This window comes from Acinonyx jubatus, chromosome B1 (genome assembly GCF_027475565.1).
Source record: "Acinonyx jubatus isolate Ajub_Pintada_27869175 chromosome B1, VMU_Ajub_asm_v1.0, whole genome shotgun sequence".
In the NCBI taxonomy this organism is placed as follows: Eukaryota; Metazoa; Chordata; class Mammalia; order Carnivora; family Felidae; genus Acinonyx; species Acinonyx jubatus.
The window spans coordinates 37,605,169-37,629,019 of NC_069382.1; the positions used below are offsets into that span (position 1 = coordinate 37,605,169).

The 23,851-nt window shown below is 36.9% G+C and overlaps 1 protein-coding gene across 19 annotated transcripts in view; it reads right to left on the reverse strand.

The window, feature by feature from the left end:
- PSD3 (pleckstrin and Sec7 domain containing 3) overlaps nucleotides 1–23,851 on the reverse strand; it is a 780,457-nt gene that overhangs the window by 279,479 nt on the left and 477,127 nt on the right. The window lies entirely within an intron of this gene.

Here is a 23,851-nt window from a genome sequence, read left to right on the forward strand (position 1 = left end):
CACTTAAGGTGGCAGTAAAGTGCAATGGTTATGAGCCAAAACAGGCCAGTGTTTTTACATCTTGAATTCATCACTGACTGTATGTATGACTTTGGGTAATTTACTTGAATTCTCTAAATCTTGATGAAAAATGGGGGAAACAACTCAATGTGTATTTGTTGACTTTAGGCTACTCATCAAGGACAACTTCCTACTTTAGGGGAAACCCTTACCGTGGGCCAGAGGGGGGGTTACAGACAGTCTCTGTCACATAAGCTGGCAGCAAGGGCCATGTGACCTATGCTTGACGACCTGGTGTTCACAAGGGAGTGATGTCAGGCCACAGGGGTAACTGAGCATCCCTATTACAGTAGTGGTGGCAGTTTGCAGGGTTCAGACCACACCTGTCTCATGGAAGCAAGTTGGCATTTTCCTCTGCTGTCAGCCTTCCTTGGTTAGAGCCTATTTTCCAATACAATTCTCAAATAATCTCCCCCTCCATTTTGTGAACTACCTGACGACCTTCCAATTAATTATTTTTACACATATGAAGGGCCAGTTTCTTATTTATTTTTTTGTAGTTAATAATCTTGGCTGGTACAATTTCAAGCCATATTTGATTTCAATTTAATTTCCATTTAATTATAGAAAATGGTAGAGAAGAAACACAGATGAAGCAGTTAGCATAATCTCATATGTTAAAGACATAGTTGGGGTAATTGAGTAGAAAGGCTAGATCCCGATGCTCTGAAAGAGTTGTGATTTTGAGACCTGAAAATACTTCTGTCCGAGTTTCATGAAACAAACAATAAAGCATCTCAAGCCAGAGTTTCGCTTCAGTAACAAAGATTAAAAAGATCCTGGTACCTATTTAAGCCTGGGCCACCAAACAGTAAATAATAATAAAACATTCCTGTTCCCTATGCCTCAAACACCTACCCACCATTCCCACCCCACCAACCAACTCTGCTCATCTGGTCCCACCACTACAGTGCTCCCCAAGTTTCTGGGGAAAACATCCTACAGAACTCTAATTAAAAAGTGAGGTTACCTCTCTTGCACTTCTTACTTAGATAACAAGTTAAAATTATTCTGATAAATTAAATAGTTTTCAGGATAGCCCTAGTCACTCAAGGGATCCTTAGAGCTGGCCAAGTATGTGGAAACACATGCCATTCCCCCCAAATATTACTACCTCTTAGATATTAAAAATAATCCAATACATATTTAAAAATTTTTTTAATGTTTATTTATTTTTGAAGGAGAGAAAGACAGAGCGTGAGCAAAGGAGGGGCAGAGAGAGAAGGGGACAAGAATCCCAAGCAGGCTCCAGGCTCTGAGCTGTTAGCACAGAGCCCGATATGAAGCTTCAACTCAGGAGCTGTGAGATCATGGCCTGAGCCAATGTCAGACGCCTAACCAACTGAGCTACCCAGGGGCCCCTCCAATACACATTTTAATATAAGAGGAACCAGTAAATGAAAACAGAATCTAAGACAGATACCAAGAAAAAAGGACCAGAGCTATCCTGAGCAATTCTCAAATTCTCTAGGGATAAGACTACCCCTAAGAAGACTAAAGATCTCCAGTGGAAAGGAAATGCTTCTTTACAAAGAAAAGCAACAACAAAGGGCTGATGAGAGCTAATATTGCAATGATACTGAGATCACAACTTGAGCTGACTAGGTGGAAGCTGACAATCTAAATTAAATCTTAATATCTCTTAGAGGAAGCTGTAGACACAACAATCATTGAGCTGACAGCCCCAAATGGGCCTTGCAGAAAGAAAGTGCAAGTATGAGGTAAAAAAGTAACAAGATAACATCTTTCATGTCTCCTGCCACAATATGGTAGAAATATAACCGGTTAAGATATCAAGTACTATAGAAACAAATTCTTAAGACTTCTTCAGTGTACTTTAGAAGACCCCTGAGAGGTTTCACAGAACTATGGGCACCTTCTACCTATTCCCATGTAAGGGACATTTTTATTATGTAATAATTGATATACACAAAATAGTACATAAAATGTTTATGCAAAATATTAAAAATAATGAAAGAAACACCCATCAACCCTCTACCTCCATTATATAAAATAGAATATAATCACCACCATTAAAACTTTCTGGGGTCCCATCCTACCTGTCTTGCTCTTCTTCCATATAAACACTAGAAAACAATTTTGCATTATCTTATAAAGCTTAATTTGTCTACCTTATGACCTGGCAGTTCTTCTCTCAGAAGAACTCAGAAAAGCTCTTACATTTATGCTTCAAGAGATGAACTGAAAAATGTCACTGTAATGGGAAAGCACAGGAAAAAATTCAAATGGTTAAATTAATTATGGTAATTTCATACAACACAATAGCATATTTTCCTATTGTAAAGTAAACTTTGTAATACGAGGGAAAAGGTAATGAATATTCCTGGGTGGAAACTATGCTGGGCTGTCCAGATGCCCTTTCAGGAAGGAAGAACATATCCAGCCTCACCGATTAGCTTTCTCTGAGAATTGCCCTGAGCTGAAGAGAGCTGTCTGGCCCAAGTTCACTGCCTCTAGGGAGGGATGACTTGGATCTGATGAGGAGTCTATGGCTGCCTGGCCCTCTACACCCCACTGAATCACAGTCCAACTTCTTTTCCTCTTTCCTCCACAGCACCCCCACCCTGCTCCATCTCCCTGGTAGGATTGGGATTCCTCTCCCTAATAAACTTCCTACAAGTTAACCTCTGACTCAGAGTATGCTTCCCAGGGAACTTTATATATGCCAGAAACTTCACTTACATTATTTCATTTAATCCTATGACACACCTTACTAGGTAGACATTATTAATCTCGTTTTAGAGATGGGTTTTAGAGAAATTAGCTGAACTGAAGAAAGTGATTCAGTTAAAATAGGGACTTAAATTCAATGTTAAATCCACTAAGATCGCAAAAGATATTCTTTCTAATATTGTGTGTGACCTATTTTACTAAGCAGCACTTTGCTTAACTTGTATTAGTATATATTCCTAGAAGCAAATAGAAGTACATTCCTTTTAAAATATACTTTAATTCAGGCACTAATTATAACTTCCATCCACAATTATCAAGGTTTTTACCATATTACAATAACACAGTATCACAGTCATTCAACAAATTATGATGTTACTAGTTCATCAATATAAATTTAAACAGGAAATATTTTGTTTTATTAATTGAGCTAGTTCTAACAAATATGGCTCCACCACTTTATCAGAATGGCTGTTCTGACTAGGATAGGGAAGAGGTATTCAGCCTTAAATTATACCATCATTGGTTTGGGCAGCACTATCTACCAGAAATATAATGAAAGTCACATATATAATTTGAAAATTTCTAGTAACTTCACTAAAATTAGTAAAAAGAAAACAGATGGAATTAACTTAGGGTTAATGGGGTATTGCTGGAACTATCCAGATACTGTTTCTCAACCCCACTTTCAGCTAGATGCCTGCCAATGAAATGTGACTGGAAGGACTGTGCCCCACTTCCAGGCCAACCTTTTCAAGAACTACACCCCTCCCCCACCATGTTCTCTTTCCCCTTTTACAAGCAAGATATAGAAAAATTAAGGTATTCCTAGGTTTGCTAAAGCCACAAAATGGAAACAGGTTGCTATTTTTCTTCATAGAAAAAAGCAACTTGCTCACCAGGAAGATCTGCCTTGGACAACTGGGTAAGAAGGAAAATAAACCTGTATTTGGCCATTATATAATTTGGGATCATTTATTACCACAATTTAATCTACCTAAATTGATACTCCTAGTTACAATTAAGAAAGAGGACCAAACATTTGATTTTTGAGTTTATTTCATGGTGACAACATAGTATGTGGTAAAAACCATAGTTTGATATTTAGTGAGATGGCTAATTTCATTTGGTCAATTATTCTGTATGAAGAAGGGTTTCCTCAAAAAATGTTTGCTGGGATGTTTACAATTCTAGGTAAAGATCTCAGGTAGTATAAGGATTATTGGGCAAGATATGATAAGAGAAAAATAAAAGGAATTCAAGTAGTATGAAAGATAAATTAATCATAAGAAACTTGTGGATAGGCATACTGAGATACAGAATGAGTGTGTGTATGTGTGAGTCTGGATTTATCTCTAAGCCCAACGTGGGGCTTGAACTCACCACCCTGAGATCAAGAGTTGCACACTCCACTGAATAAGCCAGCCAGGCACCCCAGAACAGGTGTGTTTTAAGACATTGGAAAAAGTAATATGTGAAAGATTTTAATTACTTCCATTATTTAAACCAAAGTTTATTAAGATTCTTCTCATAGGGTAGGTCTATTTTTAATTTTCTGAGGAACCTCCACACTGTTTTCCAGAGTGGCTGCACCAATTTGCATTCCCACCAACAGTGCAAGAGGGTTCCCGTTTCTCCACATCCTCTCCAGCATCTATAGTCTCCTGATTTGTTCATTTTGGCCACTCTGACTGGCGTGAGGTGATATCTGAGTGTGGTTTTGATTTGTATTTCCCTGATAAGGAGCGACGCTGAACATCTTTTCATGTGCCTGTTGGCCATCTGGATGTCTTCTTTAGAGAAGTGTCTACCCTATGACCCAGCAATAGCACTGCTAGGAATTTATCCAAGGGATACAGGAGTACTGATGCATAGGGGCACTTGTACCCCAATGTTCATAGCAGCACTCTCAACAATAGCCAAATTATGGAAAGAGCCTAAATGTCCATCAACGGATGAACGGATAAAAAAATTGTGGTTTATATACACAATGGAATACTACGTGGCAATGAGAAAAAACGAAATATGGCCTTTTGTAGCAACGTGGATGGAACTGGAGAGTGTGATGCTAAGTGAAATAAGCCATACAGAGAAAGACAGATACCATATGGTTTCACTCGTATGTGGATCCTGAGAAACTTAACAGGAACCCATGGGGGAGGGGAAGGAAAAAAAAAAAAGAGGTTAGAGTGGGAGAGAGCTAAAGCATAAGAGACTGTTAAAAACTGAGAACAAACTGAGGGTTGATTCCGGGTGGGAGGGAGGAGAGGGTGGGTGATGGGTATCGAGGAGAGCACCTTTTGGGATGAGCACTGGGTGTTGTATGGAAACCAATTTGACAATAAATTTCATATATATAAAAAAAAATAAATGCAAAAAAAAAAAGATTCTTCTCAGTACTACACATTGTATGAACTGTAGTGAGGTCTTAAAACAACAAAAATCAAGCTATAGCTTCTGTTCTTATTTCCTTCTTTCTTCACTAACCACTGGTGAATGGTTAACTTTTTTAAAAATTTTTTTTACACTTATTTATTTTTGAGAGAGAGAGAGAGAGAGAGAGACAGAGCACAAGTGGGGGAGAGGCAGATTGAGAAGGAGACACAGAATTCAAAGCAGGCTCCAGGCTCTGAGCTGTCAGCACAGAGCCCGACACGGGGCCGGAACTCACACAACGTGAGGTCATGACCTGAGCTGAAGTCAGACGCTTAACTGACTGAGCCACCCAGGCACCCCAATGTTTAACTTTTTGAACTTATTCCCAAGTATAAAATTTTTCCCACAGGCAGTTAATCAATGACAATATTCCTGGAGAATTTTTATGAGGTGAGGCTTCCATATTTGCAACAGGATTTGATAGAATCTTACTTCAGTCAAACCCTGTTATCATTTTCCTAAGCCAAGAATTAGAGAAATGGGATCGAAGAAATTCACCACCACCTTCTGGGGTTTTCATGTTAACATTAAACATATCGTTTAAAAACAAAGACGGAAAATAACTCAGCAACTCTGTTTCCCTCTGAAAATAGATTTCTTAATTTAATCGCTTAGACACAATTTAAAAAGATACACAAAGCCCAAGAATTATTACGTACACCGTTAGGATATGAATATTTTATAGATTATAATGAATGAGTCATTGAAAGGGTATATATATATTCATATTAATTGGAAATATGATGTAATTTCTAAAGTATGGTTATCTTCTGGATCAAGTTCTTCAAGATATAAAACACCACTTAAGGGGCGCCTGGGTGGCGCAGTCGGTTAAGCGTCCGACTTCAGCCAGGTCACGATCTCGCGGTCCGTGAGTTTGAGCCCCGTGTCAGGCTCTGGGCTGATGGCTCGGAGCCTGGAGCCTGTTTCCGATTCTGTGTCTCCCTCTCTCTCTGCCCCTCCCCCGTTCATGCTCTGTCTCTCTCTGTCCCAAAAAAAAAAAAAAAAAAAAAAAAGTTGATAAAAAAAAAAAAAAAAAACAAAAAAACCCACCACTTAAACAGTGGGAACATTGCTTAGAGGCTACACCCCACATCCATCATCTTAAGCCTTTCTGCAATACTTCTAATAACCTGAAAACTGTGTTTGAGAAAATAAACAATTTGCTTTGTGAGCTAAGAATAAGCAGAAGCACAGCTTCATCATTTAGCAGGCCTGGAAGATGAAATAACAGCTTCTAGACAGCTGTTTAGGGATCTATAATTTTACCATTAAACACAGTTATCTATTTACAAATGATCTAAACTTTGGAGAATAAAGATTTAAAGAAATTTTACTTTATAAAACAAAATGTTTATAGGCTCATTTACCCATCAAAAACAAACAAAACACAAAAATAGTCCAGATACATAAAACACTAGAGAAATTGTTTTTATTTAAGAGGAAAACAGGCCAAATTTAACAAGGGAAAAAACAGAACAGAAGCCAAACCTCTAAACTTTTAGACTCCAAGACCAATGGATTTCACAACATCACACTAAAAACCAACCCACAGAATATTGAGCCCTTCTTTCCTTTTGTCCTTTCTTTTCATCTTTTTTCTTTACCTCTGCCTAGGTTTAAAGACATGGTAAAATAGGGTGTTAGACTGAGATTCAAAACACTGAAGTGAAGTTGAAGCAATGCCACCATCCTGCTATAAAACCTTGGAAGAGTCCCTTCACATCTCAAGGCATCAGTTTACTCATCTGTATAGAAGGTATGATCTCTAAGGTCCTTGCAGATTTAAAGTTTCACAATTTCATAAAATAGTATCTTCTCTTAAATATTATAACTAAAAAAATATTGGTCACAGGAAATGACACTTTAAAAACTGGTACAACTCAAAGTTGGAGTTGGATATTTTGAGTTGATATAATTTCAATGACAAAACATTCAGCTTGCTACAAATTTTAAACCCATGTATAGTATACTACTTTACCAAGCCCCTGTGTAAAGACTGCATAGCTTAAAACATAGCATATAGCAAGGTCCTCTCATACAAAACAAAACAGAATCATATTGATTATTAAAAGAATATAATAGATCACTTATATTACAATCCAGTTAAACCAAACATATATGTGCTAATGTCATCATATGAATTAAGTACTTCATTGTGAAAGAAACAAAAAGTGGTTTCCCAATAATAGGACACAACAAATAAATTCCAAGAAACACACAAATATCTGTCAAGGTGAATTTTCCTCAAATGCACGGAGTTTATTTGATAATGTTTAGTGTTTGTCTTTAAGTAGATATTTACATTTAAGATGGAATTATTTACCAGTTGCAACCAGCTTTACAATAGCATAGCCATAAGCTCTCCCAAGGGTATAAAAACCTACTTAAACAGTAGAAACTTATAGACAATACTTCATCTCAATCTTTTTCAACCTGGCAAAAAAATCATGAAAATGTCTCCATGTGAAATACTATGTTTATAGGACCATTTATGGCTCTTGGGACTTTTTACCTATACATTATATGAAAATTATGTGAAAGAATTGAAAATAAAAGCAAAACCAAAAAACTCTTCAAGTTCTAATCTTAACATTGTACTTCTCAAGGCAGAATGTCTCCCAGGAATCATGGAGTTAACTTCAGATACTCAGAGTGACATTTACTGCTGCAGGTATTACACTGATAACTCATCCATCTGTAGAACAAGGCTGAAATCACCAATTTGTAACCAACAGTTGTTTCTACATGTTCAAGATCGACTGGAAATAGATGGAACTGTTTGTAACTCTAAGATCCACATTCTCCCCAATAACTTCAAAATATGACCTGATTAATTAAGTACATTACACTGAGGCAACACAGGACAGTGGTTAAGAAAGATGGAGGTATGGGGAGAGGTGTCATTTTACTATCTGGGGAAATTTGTGCTATATGTTAAGCTCCAGTTTTCAGCTCTATAAAATAGGGAAATCTTATGTACATGTGTATGCATACCTGTGTGTGTGTGTGTGTGTGTGTGTGTGTGTGTGTAAACCCTCTATAGATTGTTCTCAGAGTTATACAACAGAAATGACTTAAAATGTTACCTTTTGAAAAATACCTATACCTTAATTGGTACCCTTTAGAAGAGGCACCTCATTGTTCTGTGCACTGCTTACCGGGGCCATTTTTATGTTCTCCTAAAATGTCCTTCTCTTATCTCTTTTATGATACTGTCTTTATTTTTGTGTTTTTGTGAGGATAAGAACGGTGAAAAATTCCAGCAAGAGAAAACTCTTATTTGCCAGTGTCAAGAGTTGCATAGAGTGTGCTTGAATTCTTTGCTAGTAGGACTCCACTAAAAAGAAGCCAATGCCACCAAAAGTCCCTGAGCTTTCTCATTGTTCTCCTGGTTACAGGGGTTCTTTTCTTGATGAATTCGTAGTTTATGAACCATGACAGAATTTTCTCATGCCCTCTGTGCCTGTAAAAGAGAGTGAAGCTCACTGACCAATATGCAAATGAAACCTGCAGCTACACAGTACCCACCTAGCTCAGGAATGGCTTACCCAGAGTTATTATCCCCTCCAACATACCTAACGGTACTTAATCAGACATTCAGGAGTTTGAAATTAAAATTCCTTTCCTTAAATTCTTCACTATCATGAGATTACATGAACTCTGAGGAGATCAAGCATTTACTTTTCAAGGATAAGTTTTAAAAAAACTTCTAAGAATATAAACAATTAACAATGTGCCATTTTTGTTGGTGGAAATAATCACCCACAGAAAACACTCCCACATAGAAAATTCCCTTGGAAGTGTAACTGTTAAAATAAATAACATACAAATAACTTCCACAGAAGACTGTGTGATTACAGTACAATGGATGCTATGTCTAAAGACCAATCGCCAATCTTTAGTTTGTTTTTTCTTAATAAAAATTAAATAACATGAGTGTGTTTCTAATGAGAATATGTAACACTAAACCTGAAAATCAGTAAGTAAACCTTGCATTTTAAAACCAAGTGAATAGAAATGAATGCAGTTGAATCTCAAAGCAATCATTTTCAAAATTTGGCCTAAAGAATATTGACAATGAATTTCACATTAATGCAAGTGCTTTTAACCCTGAAAATACTGCAACATCACTGGTTTGTTCCTAAAATTGTGGTAATGATTTAAAAAAAAAAGCTTATTAATCAAAAACTAACTTCTTGGCAGATAAGATCTAAAACAAAGATGCCAAAAAGATGATAAAGCAAAAATCAAAGCAAGGTATAATGTACCAAACTATTGCTTCCCAACTGAAAACATGCATTTCTATCTTCTCTACAGATACTAACTTTACTATCACTAAAATAAAGATCATTTACTTTATTCTGAACATTTTTTTTCTATTAGATTATAAGTGGGGAATGTTCTTTTGTGAGAAGACCAGTTCTGGGAAGATGAACTTCCACAATGGGAAACCTTAAACAACACGGGGAAGGGAAAATAAGAGAATCCCAGTGCTTCCTACTGAGTTTCCATCCCAGGCCTGCCAGGTTACTGAGAGACCTGCTGCCTAGTTCCAGTGAGCCCATCTTCTTCATTCTACCTTCTTCCATCTTCACACAGTATACTATCCATAATGTCTTTGCCCTGCTTAAGATTTAAAAACTGAAAGTTTAAAAAATAACAAAGTTAGGGCACCTGGGTGGTTCAGTTGGTTAAGTGTCTGACTTCAGCTCAGGTCATGATCTCATGGTTCGTGAGGTTGAGCCCCGCATTGGGCTCTGTGCTGACAGCTCAGAGCCTGGAGCCTGCTTCAGATTCTGTGTTTCCCTCTCTCTCTGCCTCTCCCACTCATTCTCTGTTTCTCTCTGTTTCTCAAAACTAAATAAAAACATTAAAAAAATTTTTTAAATAACAAAGTTAAAAGACAGGCTAGAAAGAAATAAGCAGAATATATGATAGAAAAAAATCATTAAAATACAAATTTCAGAGATCTAATAGAAAAAAGATGAAAATCCCAATTTAAAAAATTGGAAAAAAGTAATAAACAGGCAATTCAAAAATGAAGAAATACTACAAGTTTCAAAAAACATAATGAAACTAATACAAAAAAAAAAGAGACAATGAGATAGTATTTTCACCTGTCAAATACATACAGAAATAGCACAGAATAGCCTTTCTGGAGTACAATTTTGTAATAGAAATAAAAAGCACTAAAAATGTGTATTTATCTTTTGACTCAGCAATTCCTAAGTAAATAATGAAGGAATGAAAAAAAATGTTTAAACTAGAAACAAAATGTCTACTAACAGAGGACTGGTTAATTAGGCTTATAGCATAAATAATGAAGTGCAATGCAAATATTAAAATTTTATTAAAATATATATTGATATGTAAAGATTCTTAAACATGTAAGTTGAAAAAAAGTAGACCACATCACTTAAATTCATGTTCATTTATGGCTATAGCATAAAACTTCTAAGGAGTGCAACACAGGCTGTTCTTGCATGTCTCTTGTCTGGAGAGGGGGTGAGTGTATTTCGCCTGTGGAAGGAAGTATTTATGAACAGAAAAGTGGAATGTGGTTGCTGTATCACTGAATACATACGTATTTTGAGTGTGAAGAAAGGGAATAGTTTTGTGACCAAAACTATCATAAATTGTACTGTTTTTCACAAATACCTAAATAAACCCCACTCCCAAGTTTTCCCAAGGAAAGCTACCTAATCCATTGATGTTGGCCATAGCCATGTAATTTGCTTTGGCCAATGACATATGAGTATTCGAATATGATCTATGTCACACACCAGTAGAAGCTTTAAATTCACTGTAGTTGGGCTCAGCCTCTCCTGTTCTTCCTCCTATCACAAGAATGGGTTTGTCCACAGAGGGGCCACTCCTTTAGGCTGGATCTCCAAATGAGAAGACACTTGGAGCAGAGCTCAGTCACAGCAGGAAATAAATCTAAGTCATAGAAATTTTGGGGGTGTTTGATACGTAGCAAAGTAATTTAAAAAATATACAATGCACTGCTATTCTGCAAAATGTCATCATGGGAGAATTTTTCTTTTGTTTTGCTTATCTTTATTTCCTAATTTTTCTATTACAACTATGTATTAGATAATAAAAAATTAGCTCAACAAGCTAGAAGGATTCACTTTGCATACATTATAATGTCTAAAGAAATACTCATCGTCAGCTATTTGTTAGCCAAGGAAGAATATCAAAAGAGCCATACACTAGAGCACTGGCAGTGCCTATCCATGCATAGTACAGAGGAGAAGAAGCCTTAGCTAGTGAGTTTAGAGATATTTTTGGTCCAATTGGCAATCTCCTAGCTCAGAGATGGATACAGAAACTGCAGCTAAGGAACTCTGAGATTTGTGGTCCATTGCACGCTCATCCCTACTGGAAATGGCTACATCAAGCTGCTCAATGACATTAAACATTCAACTCATCTAACTCCTTCTGTCCTGATGACACACCAGCCAAACAATCTTCTGAATATTACATGGTTTCACAATTTCAACCAATGGAGAAGAAATTTGCTGATAAAATGGGGCCAGATAAAGTTACTTAAGACAATAAAGTTAATAAATTGGGATTCAGATTTCATTTGGCGGGGGTGGGGGTGGGGGGTGGGCAGCAAAGAACCATTCAAAAACACCATTCAAAAAACACCTCACAGTTCACCCTCCTCTCCTTTCCAGGAACCCTATTCCTTCCTTTCTCCTCCACACACATGTCAAGTATACAAGAGTTTTTCTCCTCTGCAGAAAACTATAAGTTCCTTGAAACCTTTTCCTATATTCTGCATAGCAACAGATGAGCAGCAGATTCTCAAAAAATATTTACGTCATTGATTTCTGAGCACATTAATTTGGCAGTTTCAGGGCAGGGAGGCTTAGGATTTAAGGGCAGCAGCTCCCCACCAAAAACATTTACTACTACTATTGCAAGGCAGAGTCCTGAGCACTTATTTACAAATTATCTGAAAAAGGAAAAGTTACAAGACTATGAGACAGATATGGTCATTACTCCTATATTCCCATATGAGACAGCAAGACTCAAACAATTAATAACATTCCCAAGGTCAGTAGTAGTACATATGGGATTCAGGGTCCATTAGCTTGGTTTTATGAGTATTGCCTCCTGCTAATTTTAGCTTCTTATACTAATGTAAGATTCACTGGAAATGTAACAAGATAGAGAGAAATTATTAGACCCCTCAGAAGAGTACAGTGTGAGACTGGAAAGTGTGGGACAGGAAGTAAGAGTCCCAAATAAGAGTGCTTGAATAAAAACAGAAAAATACCAATCAGGCTTCTCTGGAGGGCAGGAACCACAGTTTTTGTCTGGTCGAGTGTGATGTGAAAGTTTGGGACTAGAGCTGAATTTCTAAAGACAATAGAAGGCAGGCGGGGCTTTGCCATGGACAACCTCACCTACTTTTGGCCAGGTAACAAACAACCTTGTTGTAATGGCAATGATGTAAAGAATATTTATTTATAGTCTTGACAAGGTTCCTGGTCTCACCATGGAGGTAAGAGGAAAGAGACTGAGAAGTCATATCTAATTTACACTTAATGGGGCTCACTTCAATCCTCATTTGCTCTTTCTTCCTTCTTTACACATATGACAATGAGAAAATAATTGCAAAAATTACAGTAAAACTCCTTTTCTCTACTTGTGAAACTGAAAGGCCTATATCAGAGACTATGGTAAAATATCTATTGCACATTTAATACAGGGGCAGTCCACTGCTCTCTCCTCACTTCTCATTCCTGTGAATACTGAAAATAACCTTAGATGTCTGCTCCAGGCCAGAGTTTTAAAAAAAGTAAGTTTATCCACAGACAAATTTCTAACTTTTAATCTTAGTAGTACCTCTGGGTAGAGCCATCAGTGATGAGTTGTGGATCATACAGTTGTCTCTCTGTGTTTTTGCAGAAGTTTTTACTCCAGCCGTCAGTAACAAATAACATTTTTATCATGATCCAGCACATACAAGACACACACACATATATAATATATATCTGAACCAAAATTTCAAAAAGTAACACTTACCTTTCCTATATGTACTACATTCTTATCTATTCCATTTTAATAAAAGAAATGCTAGCCACAAAACACTAGATTGATTTAATGATTCACTAATTTAAAAAGTACTGCTCTAGACTAGGCAGATCTAAAAAAACCCAATTTGAGGATATTTATTTTATTGATGTATTCATGTATGTATTTGTTTATTGTCCATCTACAAATTGTAACACTATAAGAAAAGACTATTTTGATATTCTTTAAACTACCCTAATTCAGGGGCGCCTGGGTGGGTTAGTCGGTCAAGTGTCCGACTTCGGCTCAGGTGATGATCTCACGAGTCATGATTTTGAGCCCCGCGTCAGGCTCTGTGCTGACAGCTCAGAGCCTGGTGCTTGCTTCAGATTCTGTGTCTCCCTCTCTCTCTGCCCCTCCCCTGATCACACTCTGTCTCTCTCTGTCTCTCAAAAATAAATAAATGTTAAAAAAATTAAATTATCCTAATTCAGTTTGTTCAAGAAACAAACTCTACAAACTCTAAATTACCTAGCTTGTAAATTGACAGTAATTTTAAAATGCAATTTATTTCTAGAGACTAAACGTCTTTATACTTAGTCTCATTTGCTAAATATAACAGATTTTTTTTAAAGGAAAATTACTTGAAAATGTTTTCCAAACACAGGTATCAAGGTTCTGCCTCAGCTGTTAAAATTTACGGTAGGCATGACAAACACAAGGCCTTGTTGCTCTACAGCCTATGATGAATACTACTTATTAATAATGCTGGTTTTTCTTTTTTTACTGAAACACATTGCAGTCTTCAGTTTCTGTCTCAATCCTCTTGGAAGCTACCCTAAAACTGGAGTTGACACATACATTCATTCAATAAACATGTACTGAGACTCCACCATGTCAGGCGTTGTTCTAGGTATTGATGGTAAAAAATTCAAAGGATCTAACCTCATAGAACATAGGTTTTAGTGAGGAAAGCAGCCAACATATGAATAAACAAATACATGATTCATTCCAGGTTGCTTAAGTGCTATGAAGAACATAAAGTAGGATAATCGAATAGAATGTAATGGTTGGGGTGGGTGAGTGCTACTTGAGAGGGCAGCCATGGTGGCGGTATCAGTTGGGGTGCAAGTACAGGGAATGGGATCTACTTAGGAAGTTTAAGACTATTACTTATTGGATATTAAACACTTTACAGATTGCTAGAAGGCTAATAAAAAATCCAGGCTGAGTGTCCAGGAAATACTTCCAGAGCCATACTGCAGAACTGAACTGCTATAGGAAGCACTGCCTTGGCCATGATCAGGACAGTGCTGCCACTGCAACCACCATAAATGGTACCCCACATCCTGCCTCTGGACAGGCACACAAGCAATGGACATTTGGATATCTGCCACAGAAGCCACAGAAGAATGAAACTCCAGCAGAAAGAGCAGCACTATTTCAAGCAGACTGGGCCTCTTTATGGCTCATGTTCATCTCACATGGAGTTCTAATGGCCAAACTTAAATCACAAATCTGAACCCAAGCAGCAAGGGATAAGGGAAATACAGTTTTCATTCTTCTAGGCAATGCAGAGGCATAGATGCCTGAGAATTGAATTTTTGAGCAGGCTGCAGATTAATGAGGAGGGGCCAACAGCTAAAAAAGCTGAGAGTAGGAATGAGCTTAGTGTATTCATAGAGTGGCAACAAGGCCAGTATGGCTGGAGCTTGTACACTAAGAGAAAAATTGGCAAGAGATGAGGTGGAGGTGAGTATAGGGGGATGATGTCAAGAGTCCGATCATATGAGCCTTGTAGGTTTTGATATGGAGTCTAAATTTATTTTCCTAAGTGTGGAGGGAAGTTATAGGATGAAGAGTTTTAAGCAAGGAGTAACATGAGCTGATTAACTTTTATAACAGACCATTTTTGTTCTATGAACTATTCTCCATGTCTGATTTACGTCCATGGTTTCAAAACATACATGTGATTTAAAAATGGCTAAATTGCTCTCATATGGAATGAGAATTTTATAAATCAAAAGAATTGACTACAAAGTAATAATTCTCAATTTATAGCTCTGTCACAGAGACGACGGTGTTAGTATGATCATCTCCACCTTCCCCATGCAAAGAGGAGTGGCACAATGGTAGCTGGCCCAGCCCCCTGCCAGACTCCAAAGAGATGTGCTTGATCAAGGATGCACCTTCTTAAAAAAAAAAAAAAAATTCAAACCTCTGGACAAAACCTGAAATTCTTCAGACATGAAAAAATAGTGCAGTTAGAAAGAATGAAAATTAGCCAGCAGAACTGAAATAAGCCTTTTTTAAAGGAGTCCCAGTATCAAAAGGTTTTTTTTGTTTTCTTCTCCAGTATACAATTCAAAAGCAAAAACAAGATTAAATAAAAATAAACCATCAAAGTAAATCATGTTTTTCAATTGTTTTTCTTTTTAGATAATAATGCAATTCACGCTAACATTCCATTTATAACAGACTTATTTTTTTTGTAAGGACTAGAGCCATTTAGAAGAAAATGTCAATTTAAAAAATGTTACAGATTGGGAATTAGGGGAACTTTCCTTAAATACATACCCAATTTAGCAATTGTCATGCTTCTGCCCAGAGCACCTGTGATTGGTGTAAGGTCACACATCGTAACTGTGGTCAAAACATTCGAATTTGCTTTCATTAAAAAAAAATTTTTTTTAATGTTTTTGTTTTATTTTTGAGAGAGAGAGAGGGGGAACAGGGAAGGGGCAGAGAGAGAGAGGGAGACACAATCCGAAGCAGGCTCCAGGCTCTGAGCTGTCAGCAGAGCCAGACTTGGGGCTCAAACTCAGGAAATGTGAGATCATGACCCGAGCTGAAGTCGAACGCTTAACCCACTGAGTCACCCAGGTGCCCCCGAATTTGCTTTTAGTTTTATAATTATAATGTCTTAACCTTTTGAGCCTTAATGTATTTTTGCTCCAATTTTAAAAGAAAACATGAAGCAAAATTGCAGAAAAGGAGTCAGGTTTTTTGTCTGTTTTTAAAGTTTATTTATTTTGAGAGAGAGAGAAATAGAGAGAGCGAGCGTGAGAGGGGGAGGGGCAGAGGGAAGGAGAGACAGCTTCCCAAAGAGGCTCTGCACTGCCAACACAGAGCCTGACAAGGGGATCGATCTCCTGAATCGTAAGATCATGACCTAAGCCAAAATCAAGAGCCTAGTGCTTAACTGACTTAGTCACCCAGGTGCCCCTTCTTCTTCTTCTTCTTTTTTTTTAGAGAGATAGAAAGAGCATGTGTGAGCACACATGCAAGCAGGGAAGGGGCAGAGGGAAAGAATCTCAAGCCGGTTCCACAGCCAGCATAGAGCCTAAGAGATCACAACCTGAGCCAAAGTCAAGAGTTGAAGGCTTAGGTGACTGAGCCATCCAGGTGCTCAGAGAGTCAGTTTTAAATACCCTCTGATATATTATCTATTTCATGTATTTGCATATTAATTGTTTATATAATTTCTTTTACCATTTTTCTCCAAAGCAGCCACAATACTGGCTTTGATGAATTCCTGCCATTTTGACAGAGTCAGAAAACAACCATTATTTGTTGTTGTTTTTTCCATACAGCCTGCTTTGGTGATCCTTTTCACACATAAACTGAATCCAAACCAAGCATTCTTTCCATTTCATAAACTTTTGCCTGCTCCAGCTCCCTTATATACACTAAATTAGATGAGGTGGGAGGTGGTAAATAAAAGAACACAGAAAAGGGTTCAGACTAAATGCCAAAGACAGCTCAGAAGGATTTGTGGTAGCCAATCTCTATAAGAAGGTACTCAGTAAGTCCTGCCTCTGGGAGTCATGCTCTTGTGTATCCCTTTCCACCTTTATACCAGGGTTTAATATATGGTTTTCAAGCATATTTGGTAGAGGGGGGATTTATTTTACATTGGCTCCAGCAAGCCCTCAATGAACCTTCCATTGTAAGCTGGCTTTCATGGTTTCTTACCTCCTGCTGCTGCTTCCACACACACAACCCACCTCCCATCTCCTGCAAGGACTCCCGTGCGAGGTTATAGTGTAAGTAACATTCTTTTACACTCACTCTCTTTATTTTATTCTTTCATCCATTTATTCATTCATGTTCATTTCTCTAGAATCACCCAGCAATGTTTAGGTTTTCCTATGTTACCCATTATATGCTCACCTATCTTTTTTCCCCAAAAGAAATTATAAAAGATTTCTAACTTTAGCATACTATTGTATATGTTTTGTTTTTTACTTTTCTAAGAAAGTAGGCAGAGGCAGGGATTACAAAGAGGTTAAATCCTTCAGATTCACAGACAGATAAAAAGGAAGGTAAGGAAATACTCCAAAATTTTATCTCTAGGATATGGGAATACTGAAGGCATTTTTATTTTTATTATTTTTTAAAGTTTATTTATTCATTTTGAGAGAGACAGAGATAGCATGAATGGAGGGGAGGCAGAGAGAGGGAGGGAGAGGGAGAGGGAGAGAATCCCAAGCAGGCTCCATGCTGCCAGCGCAGAGCCAGACACGGTACTCGAACCCATAAAGCCATGAGATCATGACCTAAGCTCAAACCAAGAGTCAAACATTTAACCAACTGGGCCACCCAGGTGCCCCCCCGCTTTTTTTGAAAGTTCTGAAGGCATAACGTTAATAAAAAAATTAATAAAAAGAAAATATATGACTATCACATATAGTCATGTCTCAGTTGTGTTCTTGAGTACAAGGTCTTCTAAGATTTGAAATGTCATACAATCTTTAAGTAAAAACCCTAAAAGCCCTTAGGAGGTGAAATATGGTGGTAAGAGAAAAATAGGAAATGATGACAAAAGAAAGCAAGAAGTCAGGGAAATTTTAGGGGCGCCTGGGTGCTCAGTCGGTTAAGCGTCCTACTTCAGCTTGGGTCATGATCTCACAGTCTGTGAGTTCAAGCCCCGCATCAGGCTGTATGCTGACAGCTCGGGGCCTGGAGCCTGCTTCGGATTCTGTGTCTCCCTCTCTCTCTGCCCCTCCCCTGCTCATGGTCTCTGTCTCAAAAATAAATAAAAACATTAAAAAAAAAAGTCAGGGAAATCTTGTAACTTGGAGATATCATGAGGTTTAAAGGAAAGGAATTTGGTGCAAAAAAATAAAATGGGAAAAACAGGTCAAAAAAAAAAGAAGGCAAAGTAGAGCAGAGTTTAGCACAAATGCCTAGACAATGTGCAAAAACAGACATCACAGAACTTCAGACTCTACCCAATTGCCACAGACATCTGTAAAACTGTCAGGCAGCTGATGTAGAGAACTTGTGAGAATAAAGGATTAAGGAATATAAGTGATAACATAGTTATCTTAGATCAGGAGAAGGTTAATAGGAAAGAATGAAAACAGAGATTGAAAATTAGGTTGCTGTGACTTTTGACAGGCACATAGCCTGTTTCAGAAGCACTCTGTCCTGTTCAAGCTGATAAACAAGTTTCTAGGAGGCACCTTGGAAGAGGAATATTAGCAGACTCCACTGAGACTGACAAAGTAACAAGTTTGGTCTATAGCATTTATGAAGTTCCTCTTTTTTTTTTTTTTAAAGATGTCAAGAGAGATGACCAATCACTAAGGAATCATCTTTACCAAACTGCCAGCTTCTTTATGAGCTTTATAAACTTCTTCCAAAAGACAGCATAAAATATAAAATCAAAGTTAAGACTCTGGGGGCACCTAGGTGGCTCAGTCAGTTAAGCATTGTCCAACTCTTGATCTGAGTTCAGGTCATGAACTGATGGTTCATGAGTTTGAGCCCTGCATTGGGCTTTGCACTGATGGTGCAGAGCCTGCTTGGGATTCTTCCTCTCCTCTCTGCCCTTCACCTGCTTGTGCGGACTCTCTCTCTGTCTCAAAATAAATAAATAGGCTTAAAAAAAAAGTTAAGACTCTAGAGTCCAACTTTAGGAATGCAGAAATGTTACTCAAACACTTCAACTGCCTTATCTATAATATGAGGATGATTTAATTATAAAGGTCCTCTTAACCAAGGCTGTACTGGAGTATTTGTCAAAAGACAAAGTCCTTGGGAAAAATTTAAAAATCTGAAATTGACGGTTTGGTCTGAGGAAATTACTAAATCCAGGCTTTTACCTTATTCTATGTTTTAGAGGACTCCTATGAATAAAACTTTTGCAAGCCACATAACAACATTGGCAGAAGCAGAAAACATCTTCAGAGGCACCTTCTTTGCTATGTATTACTAGTCATCTTGCTTAAAACACATCCATATCTATATTAACTATAACAAACTACATACCACAGAACCTTATTTGAAAAAGACTTTAAAAGTCACTTAGTCCAAATATTCTTTTAGCTGAACCTCTTCTTTAGTACCCCAGCTAACTTCCCAGTCTACGCTTAGACACTTCCAGGTCAAGGAAGCCACATTTACAGAGGCAGTACACTTTATCTATGGACAATTCCAACTCTAAGACTGACTTGTTTGTTCTAGCATTATTTTATTTTTATTCCTAAAATTGACTGCATCTATTATTTTAAGGTTAAGTAGTTTCATTTTAACCAAATAGCTTTTTAGGAAGACAAAATATATGTGTATAGCAAAAATCAGTATTATATTTTGCTCTGCCAAAGATTTTTGAGGTAATGGGTAAGAAAGCATTTTTATGCCATAAACTATATACTAATATATCTGATTAAAAAATAGAAACTACCAGCATTATCCTAATATCAAAACAAGAGAAATCACAAGAAAACTACAGGCCAATATCCCTCAAGAACATAGATGCAAAAATCCTCAACAAAATATTACCAAACCACATTCAACATCTTAAAAGGATCATTCACTGTGCTCAAGTAGGATTTATTGTGGGATTGCAAAGATGGTTCAATATTAATCAATATGATACACCATATCAACAAAACAAAGGATAAAAATCATATGATTATCTCAGTAGATGCAGAAAAAGCACTCAACAAAATTTAGCATCCATTCATAATAAAAACTCTCAACTAGGTGGGTTTAGAGGTCACATAACTCAACATAATAAGGGCCATATATGAAAACCCTATAGCTAACATCATACTCAGTGGTGAAAAACTGAAAGCTTTCCCTCTGAATCAGAAACAAGATGAGGATGTCCACTCTTGTCACTTTTAATCAACATAATATTACAAGGCCTAGTCACAGCAATCAGACAAGAAAAATAAGAGGCATCCATACTGGTAAAGAAGTAGTTAAACTGTCACTATTTGCAGATGACATGATGCTGTACATAGAAAATCCTAAAGACTCCACCAAAAAACTACTAGAAGTAATAAATGTGAATCCAGTAAAGTTGCAGGACATAAAATTAATACCCAAAAATCAGTAGCATTTCAATACAACTAATAACAAATTAGCAGAGAGAGAAATTAAGAAAACAATCCCATTTATGATTGTACCAAAAAGAATAAAATACCCAGGAATAAATTTAGCTAAGCTGGTGAAAGATCTGTACTCTTTAAACTATAAAACACTGATGAAAGATATTGAGGATGACATAAAAAATGGAAAGATATTCCATGCTCAAAAATTGGAAGATTTAATATTGTTAAAATGTCTATACTATCCAAACAACCAACAAATTCCATGCAATCCCTATCAAAATACCAAAGCATTTTTCACGGAACTAGAACATAGAATCCTAAAATTTGTATGGACCCACAAAAGGCACTGAATAGTCAAAGTAATCTTGAGGAAGAAGAATAAAGTTGGAGTTATCACAATTCCACATTTCAAGATAGATTACAAACCTGTAGTAATCAAAATAGTATGGTACTGGCATAAAAACAGATACATAGATCTATGGAACTGAATAGAAAACCCAAAAATAAATTCACACTTAGATGGTCAATTAATCTATGACAAAAGAGGCAATGGAGAAAAGATAGTCTCTTCAATAAATGGTGCTGGGAAAACTGGACAGCTACATGCAAAAAAATTAAACTGGGCCACTTTATAACACCATACACAAAAATAAACTAAAAACGGATGAGAGACCTAAATTTGAGATCTGAAACCATAAAAATCCTAGATGAGAACACAGCTAGTAATTTCTCTCATGTTGGCTGTAGTAACATTTTTCTAGATAAGTCTCCTAAGGCAAGGGAAACCAACCAAAAATAAACTATTGGGCATAAACCAAAATTAGAAGATTTTGCACAGTGAAGGAAACAATCAACAAAACTGAAAGACAATACTTAATGGGAGAAGATATTTGCAAATGACATATCTGATAACGGGTTAGTATCCAAAATATTTAAAAAACTTACACAGTTCAACACCAAAAGTGCCAAATAATCCAACTAAAAAATGGGCAGAAGATATGAACAATTTCTTCAAGAATACATATAAATGGCCAACAGACACATGAAAAGATGCTCAACATCACTCACATCAGGGAAACACAAATCCAAATCACAATGAGATTTCACCTTACACACCTATCAGAATGGCTAAAATCAAAAGCTCAAGAAATAACGAGTGTTGGTGAGAATGTGGAGAAAAAAGAACCCTTGTACATTATTGGTGGGAGTACAAACTGGTGCAGCAATTGTGGAAGATAGTATGGAGGTTCCTCAAAAAGTTAAAAATAGAACTACCCTCTGATCCAATAACCTCACTACTAGGCATTTACCCAAAGAATACAAAAACACTAATTCAAAAGGATATATGCACCCCTGTGTTTAATGCAGCATTATTTACACTAGCCAAGAGATGAAAGCAATATAAGTGTCCATCAATAGAGGAACAGGTAAGGAAGATGTGATATAATACACACACACAATGCAATATTATGCAGCCATAAAAAAGGATGAGATCATAACATCTGTGACAACATGAATGTATCTAGAGACTATTATGCTAAGTAAAAAAAGACTGAGAAAGATAAATACCATATGATTTCACTCACATGTAGAATATAAAACAACAAATGAATAAACAAACCAGATGCAAAATAAGGCCTATAAAGGCCTACAGAAAACAAACTCATTGTTGCCAGTGGGGAGGGGATAGAGGGATGGTCAAAATGGGTGAAGAAGAGTGAGAGATACAGGTTTCCAATTACGGAATTAATAAGTCATGGGAACAAAAGGCACATCATAAGGAGTATAGTCACTGACACTATAATAGCATTGTGTGGGGACACATGGTATCTACACTTGTGTTGAGCACAGCAGTATGTACAAACTTGTCAAATCACTATTGTACACCTGAAACTAACATAACACTGTGTCAACTATACTCAAAATTTTTAAAAACAGAAATTATATCTCTTCTATTCATAGTAATGTATATTTCTTTCACTGAAATACAGAAAAGAAAAGATATGTATATTTTGTCGTCAGTGCCCAAAGTGTAAAATAGAATCCTATGCGATTATGACTGTTCCATTCTGACCCACCCATTAAGGATAACTGCCATACCCAACATGGCAGAACTGATATGTACAGAGAAAATCTGCAGTGATATTCTGCAAGTAGAGGGGCATGCTGGAAAACACAGAGAAGCTCAAACTTCTAGTTTTGGCTACAAAAATGTAACCATGTTTTATTGGACTAGACAATAAAGTACACAGGCGCATTCCGAACATTCCTACCTATGTGAACCACCAGATGTTTACTGGATTACACTTTCTGGCACAGCTACATTCTAAACCTCTTTCAAAGGCCGTTTGAATTGACAACATATGTTAATATATCATCTAGAAAAAGTACAATTTTATTGAATAAAACACAAGGTAATGTAGGAAACAAAGTTAAAAAAAACTGTATCCATATCCTCAAACATGTGTTTACAGCTACTTACAATTGGCAAAAAGTAGCAAGAATTAGAAGCTCTTGATGGAATAGAAACAAAATACTATATGCAAACTGACCAGAAGAAAAGAAAAGTAAAAGATTTTTAAAGTACATATTGAATCTGCCAGAAAAATTGAAAGAAAAATCCGGTCTAGTACAAAACCCTTCTCCCTGCCTGACCACCCCCACAGGGCTCTGCAGATGGCGTACAATACCCAGAAGCAGGGATGCACATGCACTCATACAACACGCTTTAAATACACACATAATTACAACTCAAGTCTTTGAGAAAAGCAAAGGTTCAAAGGTCAAAATTGATTTATCATTAGTGGTGATGTCTTCAAGGTTTTAATTTTTCCTACTTTATATCACTCTTCCTCAGTATTTGAGGAAACCAAAATGAGCCTTTATTTTAAAAGGAAGCATGAAGATAAAAATATTTATAGTGAGGGGTAAGACTCATCAGCCAATGTAAACAAAGAAATTAGATCATGAACATTCTACTGATTTTCTTGGGGAAAGAAGGATTTGCCCACTGTCCATGTTCCTCTGAGAGCAAAGCCCTTCTGGCCCCGGGAGCCCTAGTGAATCACATCATTGCCACCTGACTGGCAGGATACCCCCTCAGAGTGCTCACTTCCGGCCAGCAAAACAAGGCATATGCAATTTCTGGTATTTTGTTTTTTCAAATAATCTTAATGGTTTCCTTTTAAGGACCAATTATTTCTGAATTAAATATTCCAAAATTTCTAGGCAAGGCTACAAAAGGGATGGGGGAGGCAATAGTGCTAGTTGATGTAAGATTCATT